The sequence below is a fragment of the Malus domestica genome, chromosome 16 (assembly GCF_042453785.1).
Source record: "Malus domestica chromosome 16, GDT2T_hap1".
In the NCBI taxonomy this organism is placed as follows: domain Eukaryota; kingdom Viridiplantae; phylum Streptophyta; class Magnoliopsida; order Rosales; family Rosaceae; genus Malus; species Malus domestica.
This window is the reverse complement of record NC_091676.1, coordinates 33,027,197-33,044,376: the sequence shown is the minus strand read 5'-3', so window position 1 is coordinate 33,044,376 and position 17,180 is coordinate 33,027,197.

The following is a 17,180-nucleotide window of genomic DNA, read 5'->3' as shown; positions in this document are numbered from 1 at the left end:
CTTATAACAATGAATACAACAATACTTCAAGCTCTTTGCTATTTTTAAACAATGGAAGCAACCCTCCCCAAACATTTGCATCAATTTTTGAACAAAACATTCTTGCCAGTGATGTTTGTGCCTCACATTTGGAAGCTGGCTATGAGTTCTCATTGAATTTCTGTACCAGTTTTTCTTGCTGATTGTGCCACTATGCATTGTCTATTAGCCAGAGATGCTCAAAGTGTTCATTCTGTTGCGAACTCGCTCAGCACTGGGCATGCCGCTTATCAGAAGAAAAAAAAGAAAGAGTATGCAATCTTTCGATATGACTTTCTTTGCATTCTCTTGCTGCTTTGAAAATTTGATATTTCTTCATTTATTAACTCCTATCAATTGGTTTGATTTATGCGTCTATTAATCTTTGTTTTTTTTTTTTTTTTTTTTTTTTTTTAGGAATTGATCCAATATGTTGATTTTGGATCAAGAAAATGCCAATGTCAATTGCTAAGCATACTTCTTCTATTTCGGCCCTGCAATTCACTGTGTATTGCATTAGTCAAAAAGTACAATTCCCATGCGCTAAACCCACTCCTGCTTATTTGGAACATTTCTTAAACCCCACAAATTCTCGAGCCTTTGTGAAGTTCAAAACAAATATTAGATCGTATAATTCAATGATGACGTTAACTTCAATGGGGGCTAAAGTTGATCTGTCGATCAACAAGGGTCGAGGTTTATATGTTTTTAAGATTAATGGTCAGGTGCATCATTTGATGGGTTCTTTGTTGCCTCCAGAAGGCAACAATCTGAAATTTGCACAGTTGTACGTTTATGACATTTAAAATGAAGTCAATAATCGTATCAATTGTTTCAATGGATCAGAAGCATTTGAAGAACTTGATCAACAGATTGTTGGTGTCCTCATCAAAATGTTAGACGAGTGTAATGAGGTCGTTAAGCTTTTTAGGCTTGCTAGGGATAAGATCGATGAAGGTCCACAAGCAATTGAAGGTTGCGTTTGTATGGTGCACAGAGCAACCGTGATGTGCAATACAATTTGCCAGCATGTGACATGATAGGTGGGTTAATAGTTAGGGACATCGGCCAATTTCACACCGAAAGAGATATTGTTGTGGAGCATAAGGCCGATGGCCTACAGAGAATCACAAAGTTACATCCTAAGTACATGGCACTCCAATATCCCCTTCTTTTCACATAAGGTGAAGATGGGTATAGGAAAGGTCTCCCTTGGAATCCCAATTTTGGGGGAAAAAAAATCAAAGGATGGGAGGGCAGTATTAATGAGAGCATTTTTAGGTTATCAAATTCAGGATATACTAGGACATAGTGACACCCTGTTAAAAGGTTAGATTTCATTATAGCGAATCAAGATTCTTTTAGAACATAAGGTATTAAAGGAATTCATGAAGCGTTGAAAGCAAGAAATGCAACTGGTTCTGCTGTTGGCAAGAGGGTCATTCTGCCAACTTCGTTTACTGACAGTGTTAGATATATGATAAATAATTATCAGGATGCCATGGCTATATGTCGCCACTTTGGAAATCCTGATTTATTTATCACTTTCACCTGTAATGCTAAATGGCCTGAAATTATTGAAGATCTGTGTGATAAACCTGGTTGTAAAGCTGAAGACAAACCATATCTAATTTCAAGAATTTTTAAAGCAAAGCTTGACCATATGATTAAATACCTCAAATCAGGAAAACCTTTTGGCGAAGTCAAATTTGGTCAGTATGTTACGCTTGACCAAAATTTTCCCTTGATTTGTTTCTATCTTCTCGCTACAAGTCTAAAGACTCTATGGTATTGATGTCTCTACATTCTGTTTTGATAAATAGTGTTTTACACAGTGGAGTTCCAAAAAAGAGGTCTTCCTCATTGTGATATCTTGCTCTGGGTAAAAATACTTTATAAGTGTCATTCTCCTTATGATGTTGATTCTATCATTTTGACTGAGATTCCTGATGAAAGATGTGACAAGGTTGGGTATGATGCAGTTTCGCAGTACATGATATATGGTCCATGCGGTATTGTGAATCAATTTCACCTTGCATGAAAGAAAACAAGTGTTAAAAAAAAATTCCTAAATCTTTCACAAGTGAAACCATTTTTTTTATGAGGGTTTCGTTAAGTATAAGCGTCGAGATATGGAAAATTTGTTTGTACTAAAAAATGGAATCAAGCTTGATAATGCATTTGTGGTCCCTTACAATCGTGAGCTATTATTGAAGTATCAAGCACATATAAATGTTAAATCATGTTGTTAATCAACGCTCATTAAGTATCTTTTTAAGTACATAACTAAAGGTGTTGATCGGACTAGAGCTGTTTTTGAGGATGAGGAGTTTGATGAGATTGTAGCTTATCTAAACCGTAGATATTGATGCCTTTACGAAGCAGTTTGGAGATTGTTACAGTTTCACATTCATTTTAGAGAACTATTGGTGAGAGGTTGTCTCTACACCTTGCATCTGACCAAAATGTTCTTTTCAGAGAGACTGATGATCTCAACCATGTTGTTAACCACCCTAATCTTGAAAGCACAATGGTAACAAAATGGTTTCAAACCAATGTCCAAGACCTTGAGGCATGTGAGTTATCTTATGTTGAATTTCCTACCAAGTATGTATTGGAAAATGATGAGAAACAGTGGTCCCGAAGAAAAAGAGGTAGATCTCTAGGTAGGGTTGCATATGTTCACCCTGTTGTCGATGAATTATATTACTTGATGTTACTGCTAAATTACCAAAAAGGTAGCTTTGGATTTGACCATTTGAGGACTGTTGATGGCGTTCTTCAACTGACATTCCGAGCTGCATGCACCTCTCTTGGTTTATTAGGTGATGATAGGGAATGGAATAATGCTATGTTAGAAGCCATTGTCACTGCATCCTCTCAACGTAGGCAATTGTTTGTCATAGGTTCTCTTTTGTGATGTTGTTGATCCATTAACTTTGTTTCAAATGTATTGGAAGACAATGTGTGATGACATTTTGAAAAACATGATCAATGCTTCTTTTGACCTGCAAGATGTCTCTAAATACCAAGATGAACTTAGAAATTCACTTTTGTACGAGTTAGAAAATTTGTTTGTTGGGTATGGTGCCCGGCGAAAGTCGTACCTATCTTAGTTTTGATTTGTTGTCTTCTTCAACATAAAATTTAGATGTGCTTTATCCAATAGAAATTTTGAACCAACTTGATTTACCTGGTTTGCCGCACCACAAGTTGGTTTTGAAAGTTGGCACCCCAGTGACAAGAATTTAAACCAAGGTGCTGGGTTGTGTAATGGAGCACGGTTGGTTGTGATGCAATTAAACGATCAAATTGTACAAGCAAAAATCATTACGGGAAGCAACATCTGTGAAAGAGTTTATATCCCCAGGATAATTACTGAATCATCTCATCATAAACTTCCCCTTACCCTGCGAAGGCGTCAGTTCCCTCTAAACATTTGTTATGGGATGACAATCAACAAAAGCCAAGGACAATCCTTGAAAATTGTCGGCTTGTATCTATCAGCCTATTTTTGGTTGCTTAACGGTTGTGCAGTCGATTGAAAAGGTCACTATCCAAAACTCAAGAATTGCGAAGAAGAGGAATCTTAATGTGCAAAATATCAGGTCATTCCTGTTTGAGTTAAGTTCTAATAGGTGTTTGAGTTAAGTTCTAATTATGATTTACATATATGGCGCTGTATTTATGACGTATAAAAAAACATCACATTTTTTTTTTTAACTTACAGGGGTGAAACAGTTAGGATCACCTTATGGGGAGAAGCTACAACGAGTTTTAAGGACATCGGAATGCAATCACTTCTACCACCCATATTCTTTGCTTTAACAAGCCTCAAAGTCAAACAATACCAAGGTTATACCTCAACGTGCTTTATTTAGCTGCTTAAACCTTCAATTTGTTGATTGTTATGTTTTATCTATAGGAAACCCTGTTCTTGGAAGCACGGGATCAATTGTTTGTGTTTTCAATCCGGATATTCCACAACTCTCCCAATACAAACAAAAGTAAATTGATAACCCTCCTTTAATAACTTTGGCGTTTATATTTCTTCGACTGATCTTTCTCAACCTAAACATGCATGACCCAGGTTTGAGCATCTAAGATCACCTGTTCAAATCCTGTGCACCTTAGCTGAGATGTATGTAGACCGTGCTATCGGTCCGTCCAAAACAATTGATGAGTTGCTTATGCTTGATCCTACTTTACACAAGGTTAGTCTCTTATCACCAACTTGTTAACAAAAATCACATCTTTTTAATAATAAAATTTTAGTGGTGCTTCTTCCTTGGTTATCTCTTGCTTTGTTTCTTTATTCATTTATATTCCATGTTTACAAGGTGATGGTTAAATGTATTTCATTATTTAAGAATTGTGTGATTCCATAATAGAATGCAAGTTTTGCACGCAAAGCGATTGTCGTTGGATTCGATTTGACTAGGGGTTGGTGGTACAAGTCGTGCCCGTCCTACCATAAAGCTGTCAAGAAAACGTTTGGATTGTTTGAATGCAATGAACATGGTTTGTTAAACAGAATACCCGAACCATGGTAATTTTCTTTTGCACCTGTTTTACATCTAACTGTTATATTAAGTTGCTTAGTCATTCCTAAATTTCTTGCAATTATAAAATTGATGATTGATGATGTTTTTATACTTATCATCTTCTGAGCAACAACAAGATTTAATGCATGACAAAGCTTGCATTACGTTTCTTTGCACTTTATAAAGAGATTGGTGTGCGTGTGTTATGAAATTGCCTTTTTTGTGTTTATCAATCGTTAATTTTGCTATACCGAATAATGTCTTTTGGTTTATCTTTATACTTCATTACTCAATCTACAACCTCTTGAGTTGACTCTGATATACATATGAATGGAAGTGTCTTTGGTTGATAAAAGTTTTGGAATACTCATGGACTTTTATTCAAAGTTGTTTTTGTAAAGAAAGCGTCTTTGTATTTGGAGTTCAAATTGTTGGACTTGCCGTAGATGTCGAGCCATTGAACCCTCATCATTGCATGCAAAATTAAAGGAAAAATTGAATTTAATTGCATTTTTTTAGTGCATCCCATCTGGAAAGTAAGTGTCTTTGATGATTCTAAAGGGGTTGGGCCATCAAACCCTCATCACTCATGGATATTTATTAATGTGGTGCATTTTTTGTAAACAACAGGAGGAAAGCATTCATCATATATGTGTTTCATTGTTCTCGGTCTTTACATTTGTGGTTGAAACTGTTTAAATAATTCGTTGTATGCTGCGTTATCCACAGTGGTGCATTGAATTGTTAAACATTCAATTCAAGGCTTTCCAAAAGGGTATTTGGTGTTTCCAAAGTCATGTTGATGGAGTTTGATGTGGGGTATGCATTTTGGTTGTTGGTTACTGCAAAAATTAGGGGATTCGTTATTCAACTATTTACACATGTTTATTTAGGATCCACTGGATCCTTTCGATTTGAAAAGGTATATTGTTGCAACTTTTTCAATCGGATCTTGAACTTCTTCTGCTCAGTTTTACAAGTTTATTATTTTCATTTGCTTTTTGTAATTTTTTGTAATTTATTTGCGTTTGATTTGTTAAGAAATATTGAATTCGATTGCTTGAGTGATTAGGGATTTGATTGCTTCAGTATCTTTAAGAGTAGCAAATTGAATTGATTTTTGGAGCTCTATATATGTCCCACACAGTCATTGTGCATATTTGTGTGTCGGTGAGATCAGTATTGGTGGTGTTTGGTACCTGAGATTGTTGCAAGAAAAAAATGCTTAGAAAAAATGAAATTGGAATCTATGTTTATTTAATTTTTTAAGCTGTGCTGAAATCCAGAGCTTTATTTGACCGTCCATATATTTGATTCAAGCACAGGTTCTGCCATGGTTTTGCATTTAGTGTGCATCCTTGAACTGTGAATAAGAAATTTAGCTTATGAAAGTTAACATATTACTCATATTTCATTCTGCTGAGTAAAAGAAGATTGTGGGTTTGCTTTTGTTTGGTTTACATTTATTGTAAAAGTAGCAATATTTTAGTTGAGCGATACCTGAGTTTGTGTTCCATCACATTGTAAATCTAAGATCAGGTGGCATCAGTTCATTCATTTTTTTCCGATTTTTCTTGGTGGATTATAATGCAAATCAGTTTTTTAAATGAGATGAAAAGGGGGCCCAATCTAAAAAAAGCCTGAAAGATGTGATGGTTTCCTATCTAAGAGGATGTGAGAGAATATGAAAGTTCAGTAAGTTTTCTAACTATGCTCTTAAGTGAGTTTTGTAGTAAGAAGAGCACCTATCAACTTGGTTTTGTGAAGTCTGAGAACCTCCCCATGGATTAGTTTAGGAACAAATATATCCGATGTAACCCTTACCCTTCTATCTTTTGGGTAAATTTTGTTTTCATTTGTTGTGATGTCTATAGGGACATTGATTTTTTGTCTTAATTTTTTATTGACATGCTTTTGGCAATCTGTAGTTTCATAATGTTATTAGTAGTAATCATTACCTAACATGAAAATATCCAACCTTTGCATAGGTTCAAAGTCAATTTTATTGTGGAAGATAGCACGAATCAGCACAACTTCCTCATGTTAGGAAGGCACGTCGAAAAAATACTTCGTGTTTCTTGGCACACTTTGGTAATAGAGGACGAAGATGATGATCCATTTGTGGTGCTGCCGGCTCTGAAAAAATTGGTGGGCGAGACAAGGAGATTTTAGCCGTCTTTCGGGAATTAAAATAATGACTTCCGGAAGATGGACTTCATCATTTATGGATTGCTTCATTATCAGCTGCCCTTGAACCCACAAATTATTAGTGAAGCGACCCTCGCCCTAGTGACACCTTCCTAGTGGCTTTATCAACAACCTCAATCAGTTGCACCTGCCAAGACTTCAAAGAGAGCGTTGTTCCTTTATCAAGTAGACAAATTCGACAGGTTAAGTTTTCCTCTCAGTTATCGTCTCATGTGTAAATCTTAATGAATATGCTTGCTTATCTTAGGTATACATGTGTTATTTTGCTTATGAAAAACTATTAGCCAATCTTTTCACACCACTCTTTCACACTATTTTCCATGCCTATCACGATTGTCTCTAACCTTATAAATTGTACCTTCATTCACAGCAAAAAAACTCGCATCAAGCAAAAAGAGACAACCAATTCTACTAGAATTGCTAGAGAATTCCACAAACTGGTTGTCCCTAAGATTGAGCTTGAGGATAAAGAATCAATAGCTGCACTCAAAGCAAAGTCTCAAGCCAAAAAAACTAAAGATAGGTAAATTACAATTTATTTTTTTGCATGCACGCCTACATAACATTTGTCATACCAGTGTTTGCTAAACTATGATTCATGTTTTTTAATATAGTGTTGAAGATGTCTGCTCACCAAAAAAATGAATGACTGCAATCTTTGTTATCAGCTGCTACAAAGCCACTCTCCCTTTTTTTGCCTTTAAACATGTGTGGTTGAAAAATTACTTGCTGAAACAACAACATAATAGTTTTTGGGTTTTTGGTTAACTGCTTAAATAGATGCTTGATGTGATATAAACTAGCACTCAAATTAAACCCTCTTATTGAAAATTGTAGTAAAGATGTAAGTAGAGATCGTTCTAGGCCGGGGATTATGAGGGATTGCTAATCTACTTAAAGTTGACTCAAAAACACAAAACTAGGTTTAAAAACACTTAACTAGACTTTAAAGACTCAAAACAAACTAGAATGACTCCAAACAGCACAAAACAATGAAACTGACTCAAACTAGACACTAGGGATTACTTTGAACGAATTCTAACTTTAACTTGACTCAAAATACTAAAAGACACAAAATTGGATAGATTCTAACTAAAACACATGACCAAGTAAAGAGGGATTGGGTTTTGGATGAAATTAAAGTAAAAACAACCAGATTGTAACCTTAAACAAAGTTTGGACGAAATTGGGTGAATTAATGGATGATGGGCTAGCTAGAGGGTCCTTCTCCACACATGACACATATGCACATGAATTGATTTACAATTACTCTTTCAATAAACCATGAATGACAATGCCCCAGATTAACCCTGTCATCACTAATTAACCCTCAGATTTTCCTTAAGTCATTGAATTGGACGCATAACGCATCGGCAACCAAATTATTCTTCCCAGGTTCCCTACATGAACTGCATAATAGAGACACAAGCAAAGATCATTAAGCTCTGTGAAAATCATAAGCATTAACAAGACATTTGTAACTATGATATCATGATACTCATGCCAGGAATTTAACTTAACACGATCGTGACCAGCGACCTTCACTACTTGTGAATATAAGTTTGTAATGATTTTGTGAAACTCCCTTATATTCTAGCGTCAAATTCATGCATGCAAACTAAGTAGGCCTCCTTAATCAACATACACAAATAAGTTATGAATGAAACAGTTAAGTAAATTGCATTCACGTTTCACAAAATTATAACTGGAAGTAATCAACTCATATTTCATATATAATCATGGTTTCAAAGTCTCCTCTAGCTAAAACGAGTTTAGCCTCTCATGTTCACAGCAAAACAAAGAGAATATAAATTAAACATTGAGAACTAAGATAGATTACACCTAAAAACGTCCAGCAATCCAACTTGAATAGCCAATACGTCCAAGGCTACTCCTTCTTCTTCTTTGCTGCGACACAAGGTGGCAGTGGTGGTTGAAGTGAGAAATTATGGTGAAGGATGGTTGGAAGTATGAATGGTAGTGAATGGATGGATTGAATGGTGCAGCAAAGGCCTTTATTTATAGGGGAGGGAAAAGGTACGACTAGGAATTAAATTGGGAAAGGTTTAAGACTCCAAATCTTCCAAGAAAAGGGTAACAAATCAGAATCCCAAGAGGAAAAGGGTAAGTGAGGTGCGACAGGATCCTAGAGGACAAGGGAATGGGATATGTGGCAAGGGGAAAGGGAAAAGAGGTTTGCCTTGCACGGCAAGGGAAAAGGAAAGGGAAAGGTGGTCCGACACCCTATAGGAATGGGTTTAGGTCTGAATTTAAGTCTCCTAATTTAATTAAGGATCCTCCTTGCACTTCGAAATTAAGTGGTGAAGGATTAGGAAAGTTTAAGACAAAATAAGGTAACTTTGGCTAACATTCATTCTTTCTTGCTTGCATCCTTTACTTCTTTTTCTTGAATTAATTTCTTCATAACTTCAGCATAATCCTAGCCTCTTTTGATCTTCAAATTCATCCATCCACCTTGCTCCAAGCATGTGTTATCCATTCCAAGCCCAAAACTGCTCCAAAAGGCTCCAAAATGTACTTTCTTGCCACTTTAGCCCTTTGGACCTACAAACACACAAAAATAGCTTAAAATACTAAAATAACTATGAACTAATAACATAAATGCAAGAAAACAAGCTAACTAAGTTGCATAAATATGCTCCTATCAATGCTTGGCCTGCATAGCATGTATTTTGCCACCTTAAGTGCAGGGGCAAAATATGTGTAGACTGCATCTTCCTTCTGTAACTTATGAAACGAGCATCCTACATCTTTATTGCTTTGAACATTAGTGCTTGAAAGATTAGCTGCTGAAACAAGAACAACCTACTTTTTTTGCTTTTTTGTTTAGCTGTTAAAACACTTGCCTAGCCTACAGAACATATATTTTTTCATCTTAACTTGAAGGCCAATATATGTGTTAAATGCATGTTGCTCCTGTTTCTTAGGGAAACAGAGCATGTTTTGTAGTTGTATCTTTTGTAATCAGCTTGGTTGAATGTATGTAAAAGCTGCACTACTTATCTTACCGACACCGTTCACTCATTTATCATTTTTGTTCATTCATCATTATGTTGAATTTTTTTTTTCAAGTTACATGTGTCTAATTCATGTGGTTAAAATTGGTGCATTCAAGTCCCGCAGCAGCAACGCGCTAGCATTTTATCTAGTTAAAGTCCTATTGTAGTAGATAAGGTTCGTCTGAAGTAATTTTAGAAAGAATCATATTCTCGGATAACTAATTTCTTCATATAATCACTATGAGTGATTTTTTTACTATATATGAAGCGTCTTTCTAACTAGAAGTGATTATAGTCAATTTCTTAATCACTTCCATACGAGTTCTAAATAGTTAGATAGTTTTGCTAAGTTACAAAGAAATGGGAAAAATCCAATGGATCATATGACAATGAGGATTAACTTACAAAGAAATGGGAATTGTGGTAGTCGTCGTGGTTGCTGAATTGTTGTTGCGATATTTTCAGTGGTGGTTACCATGTCTTCGATGGTGGTGGTGGTGAAGATCTAAGACTTGCATATTTTCCGTCTTCAATCATGATAAATTTGTATTTACAAAATAATTAACACCTTGATTAAAGACCAAAGCCTCATCGCCCGCTAAGTGGGGTAGGGGGAGGGGTTTGGCCAATCGATCTTCGATGCCTAAGTTAGTAACTCTAAAAAGTGTGAGCGTTGAGGGTTTGTATACTCGAAAAAAAAATTACTAAATTTGGTGAAGATGGAGGTTTTTATAGGAAGAGTGGCCGCCCATAGTGTTAAGGTTTTGCCCTACACATGGTAGCATCCTATTGGTCAAGGTGTGTCATCCATTGGATAAATGATGAAAAAGATTCCTAGGATATTAATTAGGAGATAATATCTTAGGATGATGATGGAAGCATCTATGGTTGAGTGTGGTAGGGGTTCCTTCCTTGGTGGAGTTGATCTTCAATCGGGAATGTATAAAAAGTAAGATTTTGTAATTAATCTTATCTTTAATGCCTTTGACTTCCCACACCACAAATAGGGGAGTCTTAATCAGTCGTAGTCAATTGCTTAGACCTTTAGGGATGCTGAGCTACACGTATGAGTATTTGAGAGACCTGCCCATTTAATAAAGGCAATCTTGTCTTTCTTGAGAAAAAGTCCACATGTCATCTTCTGGATTTTTGGTTCCACAAATACCCCCACACATGCTGGGTTGCAAGTAGAAAAAGGCAATAGGTGTAGAAATCCCAAGCTGCATAGGTGAGCAAAGAGTTGGTTTCCAATTTGATGTAGATCTTCAACTTTGACTTGGAAATAGAGTTTTCTTAGGAAAGGGAAACCAATTACCGCTAAAACCTATTTAAACCTGCCTTAAATAGAGGGTTAAATTGGGGCTTGATGGAGTGGCTCGGCGAGGGTCTAGGAGATGAAAAAACGTGGTTGGGTAGCCATGGTTGCTACAAGAAGATTGGGCAGCTAAGAGAGCTACCTGACTGGCATGGCACGATTGGCTAACTGGGGTCAAAAGCTTAGCAATAGGGAATGGCCAACATGAAACTGGGCCTTTCATTGGATTGGGCTACTGGGCACAAACTTATGTAGGAGAAGAAGGGAGGCGTGGGGCATGTGTCCTCTCACTAGTCGATTGGGTCGTGAGGCCTTTTTGGCTAGATAGGTGCGAGTTGTATGTTAGAGGAGATAAGGGACTAGGTCATGGGGCCTGGCATGTGCTGCTAGGTTCATGCTGTCTTGCGCCTATGGTAGGACAAAAAGGTGGAGGCTAGGGCCTTTACGAGGGGTATTGCACTAGGTTTCGCCCTGGTGTGTTGCCCCTTGTAAGTTTTTTTAGTTTCCTCTAAGTTTTTTTTAGTTTCTTTTTTACTTTAAGATGTCTTCCTCGAATAGTAAAAGTGATGAATATCCTCCACTCTTGTATCGTTAAGGCATGTCTCTTGGAAAGATAAGCTACTTCAGAGCTGCTTACGTCAAGATCAATTATAATGAGTTGTTTCGAGATTTCCTTGAGAAGTATAAGCATGCAATTCCATCGGGGGTTTACATCTAACAGGTGAAGGTTGAAAGCAGCCATAAACCATGCAGTGAAGCAGCCAAAGCTAGGAAGAGAGTTATTAAATTCCACCCATACTACTTGGTGTTGGGATTTACCTTTCCCATGCCACGCCTCTTCCAGGAGGTGATCTGCTCCATGAATTACGTGCCTGCTCAGTGCTCCCTAAATGTAGTTCGCGTAATGGTGGGTTTTTGCATTTAAGCAGGTTCTTTGATCTCAGCTTAACCATTAATGAATTTTGGCACTTCTTTGAGACTGGCCATAATGATGGTGTGGGGCAGCTGAGTCTCGCCATAGGTTATTTGATGCTTGGAGCAAAGGTGATCATGAGTGGATAAGGGGCACCTTGGAGATCAACAAAATGTAGGAGTTCAACTCATCGTCTGAGCTGCACGTTCTGACTAAATTTATTGATGGTAAGTGTTTCATTTTTTGTTTGTTTGGAATTCTTGTTGAGCTATTTTTTACTTCAAATTTATTAATCGTCCACTTTACTTTGTGTAGATTTAGAATTTGGCTCAACTCTAAGGACTACACCTGATATGAAGAAAGTGCATATAGCCCTGGGCATTTCTGCTGAGTATTGTAGGTGGCGCTGGCTACTTAGTCCTATTCATTGGGAGAATAGTGGACTATTTCTAAAGGTAGAGATTAAGCGGATCAAGGAAGAAGCGCTCGCTTGTCTGATAGCGGTTATGGAGTCTACTGTCAGTGAAGGTGGAAAAAAGAGATTTTCTTCACTGTTCGAGAGCCGTCGGTTATGAAAAAGCCAAAGACTTCCTCTGCTACTTGTGGGGGCTTGTCTTATGCTGAAAAGCTAGTTATTGATTTGACTTCTCCCAAGAGAAATATGGAGACTGCTGAGTTTGAGTTTACGAAGCCTACTGCTCCAAAGGTGGCCACAATCATTACTGAGAGGATCGTCCAATGTAAAAGTTCTATGGTGCCCCATGTGTTTAGGTTTGTGTCAAGACGTTCATCTGGAGCTAAGTTTGGTTTGGCTTCTAAGAAGCTTGCGGCTATGAAGAGAGGTAAGGTGGATTTTACTACTAAGGTGGTGCCCATGCTTGCTTCTCCTTCTATTATTGCGTCTGATTTGCTTGCAGAGAAGGCGAAAACGTCTCATATGGGTAGTTGTGAGAATCTTATGAGTTTGCTTCGGGAGAGTTCTTGAAGATTTGTGCGCCACTGAAGGTTGACCTGCTTGAGGACCTTGATGCTTGCGTCATGTTTGTTGATAGTGTTGGGAAGGAAGATTGCTTAGATTTCTTTGCGAAGCGTCCTACTAGCTAGATAAGGGTTTTTCTAGCTACTATGCAGAAGATTTTGATCTTAGCTACTGAGTCCATACGTCTTTACTAGGATGCAACTGTTTGAGCTGCTAAGGAGATCGAGGTGGTGATGGCAGCTCAAATTCGTTGTGTTGCCGAAAAGATTGAAAAGTTAGTGTACGAGGTTATCTATTTGAAGGGGTTCAATGTCTTTGCCCCTACTTCTGTGCAGCTGTAAGCCGTTTGCTAAGAAGTTAACGACTTAAAGGTTAGGCTTGTTACTGCTCAAGGGATGCTAGAAGTTGTAGAGAAGAATGCTTACCTCAATTTGCTTAAGATATAAAACCTCGAATGTGTTAACTCAAATCTTCAATCTGCTTGTTATGCCAAGGATACAAAACTTATCTCTGTGTAAAATGAAGTGATTCGTCTCTAGAAGGTTGCCAATAAGCTTGAGTCCAAAGAAGTGGAGTTATAAGGTGCGTTGTCTGCTAGTGAGAACATAAAGAATGAGCTACATAAAGTGTACACACTAGCGTTGTTAAAAAAAATGAGCAACTGAAGAGTGAGAAGGTTAGTCACGAAGTTGCACTTGCTCTAGGTCAGGCTGATTTCTACAAGTTGGGCTATGTTGACCATCATCAAGGTAGGTCGTTGGATTATGAGTTTCCTGGGAAGGACTTCGAGACTTTCTCCATTTCTCCAAAATATTTTCTTCACTTCTCTTTAGGTTGTCATTGGTGGAACAACTGAAAGTCAGGCTGCTCAGGCCTAGGCAGTTGAAGATAAAGTGATGGAAGGTGTTGCTGTTGCTGTTGAGAGAGATGCGATTGCTGAAGGTGTGCTAGCTAAAGAATCGGTGATCGTTCATGCTGCTGATAAGTAGTCTTCTTGATTAGACTTTTTAGAATTTTTTTTCTTTTCCTTTTGGTTAGCTTTGTTTGGACTATGTTGGCCTTTGAACTAGTTTATTAAGTTGCTAGAAATTTAATAGACTACATTCTTCACTTTACTTCGTCTTAATAGCTTTACCTTGTATTTGCAAAACTTATACCATAGGACTGGTGGCTATCTATGAGGCTTTTTCTTGTCCAAGACGACTTGTGAAACTTTTAACTGTAGAGCTTGTAGTCAGAGATGTTGCTTGTAATAAGCAAGCAAGTTCACATAGCTACTACAATTGTGAGCTTCGACTTGACAATTTGTAAAACTTTAAGCCATAGTGTTGGCAGTCGGACGCGCTACTTTTAAATAAGCAGACATGTTTGCATAACCACTATGGTCGTGAGTTTCAGCTTAGAGATCTTACAAAGTTGTTAGACACATGGTCGACAATCGAACGTCTTACTTATAGAAGCATACCGGCCTACGTAGTCTTATCATAAGCCTTAGCCTTTTGAAGCTTTGATTCTTCAATCCCTTGAGCTGCATGGCCTGCATCACAACATACTAAAGATTTATGGGACAAAATTCGCTAACCAATCACGTCATAAATGTGCAGTCGTATGGAATTTCGTGGGTAATGATTCAAGGAATACATTGCACTTTACGTAACCAATTTCGTGGGTTGTGCAGCCTTACAACATTTTTGGAATCAGTGTGTAGGTATCCAAGGGGCTATTTTACACTCGGCAATGTGTAGTAACCCAAAGGTCTGTTTTGCACTTGTAGACTACGTAGCATGTTGGCCGTGGATAGAGTTTTATATGGACACGAAGATTGCTAACTAGTCATAGCAAAAATGTGCAATTATGTGAATCTTCATGGGCAGAGGTTCTGCACTTAGCTTCTCTTTCAGTAGAGACCCGGGTTCCTATGAAATCAAATCCTTCAGTTAGCTAGGACTTGAAAGAGACTATCATGGCCAATTTTAGGAATGACTTCTTAAATCTTCATTGAAAATAAAGATATCTATCAACTTTGCGGAATGTAGAAACTGCATAACAACTGGGATAATCATTGTCTGCGAGGTCTTGTTTGTTGAGCTGCTTAAGTCTTCAAACTTATTTGGCTTGAACGGGGTTTAATGAAAGATGGGAGCTCATACATAGTCATTCCGCAGGTTGTAAGCATTCTACTGTTTCTCGATCTTTTTGTTGTTCATAGTGGGAGGGTGTAGCTGCCCTTTCCACCTACTCAGCTGATCTTGTACAGCTCTTCTCAGATCGAATCCATCTTTTTGAAGCCTTCCCGTGAGGCAATGGTGAAGGCTTTTCTGATGACCAAATCTCTAGGTTGGAACTGCCGAATTTTCGCCCTCATATTGTTGCTGGAGATGAGCTACTGCTGGTAGGCCGCGATGCTGGTGATATCCTTCTCGCATTCTTGCTCTGCCAAGTCTAAGTTTGTGGCAATCTCCTTTATGTTCTTGCTCTAGATGGTGCATTCTTGCACTTGTCATTCTTCTTCCCCCCACGTGGTTGTGTCTCTCCTTTTTTACACCGTACTAATGGCTTGTATTTATAGTAGCAGGAAGCCTTCTAAGCTCCAGTTGAGGAATCTCTTGGTCTTTTCTCCATTTCCAAATCAGTTAAGTCTTCCCTTCATAATTCCTTGGCTATAACTACGAGCCATGTGAAGGCTGTTTGAGCACACTGCCCAAAATTTCTCCTTTCTGAGACCAAGTCCCATAGTGCCTTTCTTGGATCAATTCCCACAACACGACATATCTTTGTTAACGCTCCTTCTTGCTTTCTCTCCTTTTTTTTCCTATGTGAACTTGGAAAAGAAAAATTATTTTCTGCACAAACAAGAGGCATGCGGCTCTAGGTAAACATGTGATTTGTTCTGATTTGGTTAGCTCAGTTTTGGGTTTTGGTTGGTTTCGAAGTTTTCTAGTTGGTTTGTAAGGGAAATGGGAAAGATAAAGCTATTATCTCTCAAGCCCGTTACGTGGCTGAGGTCATTTAAGTGTGTCGCATATTTGGCGTGACTCGTATTATAATATTAATGTATTAATATCATAATATGGCTTGGCATGGTAGATATGCATGATTTGCATGGGCTTGGCGTCTAACAAACTATTATTTTATTGACGTGACATGATTGTAAATTGGCATATTCTCCATTTTGTACTTTATGTTCGGATTTAAGCTTGGCTTGTGGCGCTTCCACAACTATTTGGCCTTGAGACATGATTGGGCTTCTAAGTGTCATTTTTGGGCCCCAACACCTATAAATAAAAGAGGTTTCGCAACGAGAAAGGGATCTTCAACTCAACACTCAAACTAACGCTCAACGCGAACCCCTTTCACACCCTAAGAAAAATAGTAACTGCTCACTAACCTCTTCCCAGTTGGCATGTAATCATTTTGGTTAAACAACACTTTCATATCCTTGTTGGTTTCCTATACAAGTCTTAGTCGAGCAAAAGTTTCTTGTTCTCTTCCTGAAAGAAGTCACTTCATCAATCTCCTAGCGGAGTAAGGCGTTCTATGATTGATTACTCCCAAGTAAATTTAGAGTTTGGTATTCATTTGGCCGAACAACTTTCACCATAAGGACGCTAATTTCCTTTGAGTATTTTTGGCCTTACAGCCTGATACTGATTCGACGCACTTATATTCTCATAAATACAATTGAAGCACCGAACCAGGTGCAGAAGATCCTAAATTGCAGCGAGATTTGCAACCTTGTGTTCTGGTTCTAAGAATCCTAGGCCGACAGTATTTCTTCCTCAACCATAGTCGCTCGGTCCACCACTATATTCATCTTACTCACCCGATTGACCTTGATGGCGAGTTGACATGCCTTCATCAATCACAAAAGGACATAGTTAGCTCTTAGTTACTGGTCTATGTGCCACGTAAGTTCTTGGAAATTAATTATTATTATTATTATATTGAATTTATTAATTGAATGGAAATTAGAAGTGATACCTTTTGGTGGAAAGATGTGTTTATTCAAATAAAGAATTGCAACTTTTGACTCTTCATGAATGGTCACATGCTTTCAATACAGGTATATCAAATTCTACAAATAGGAAAGCCCCCTATAATCACTTAACAACTTTTTATCATACATGTGCACTAAAAATTAGAGAGCCTACATTGAGTCTATGTGAGAAAGTTTTCAACACAA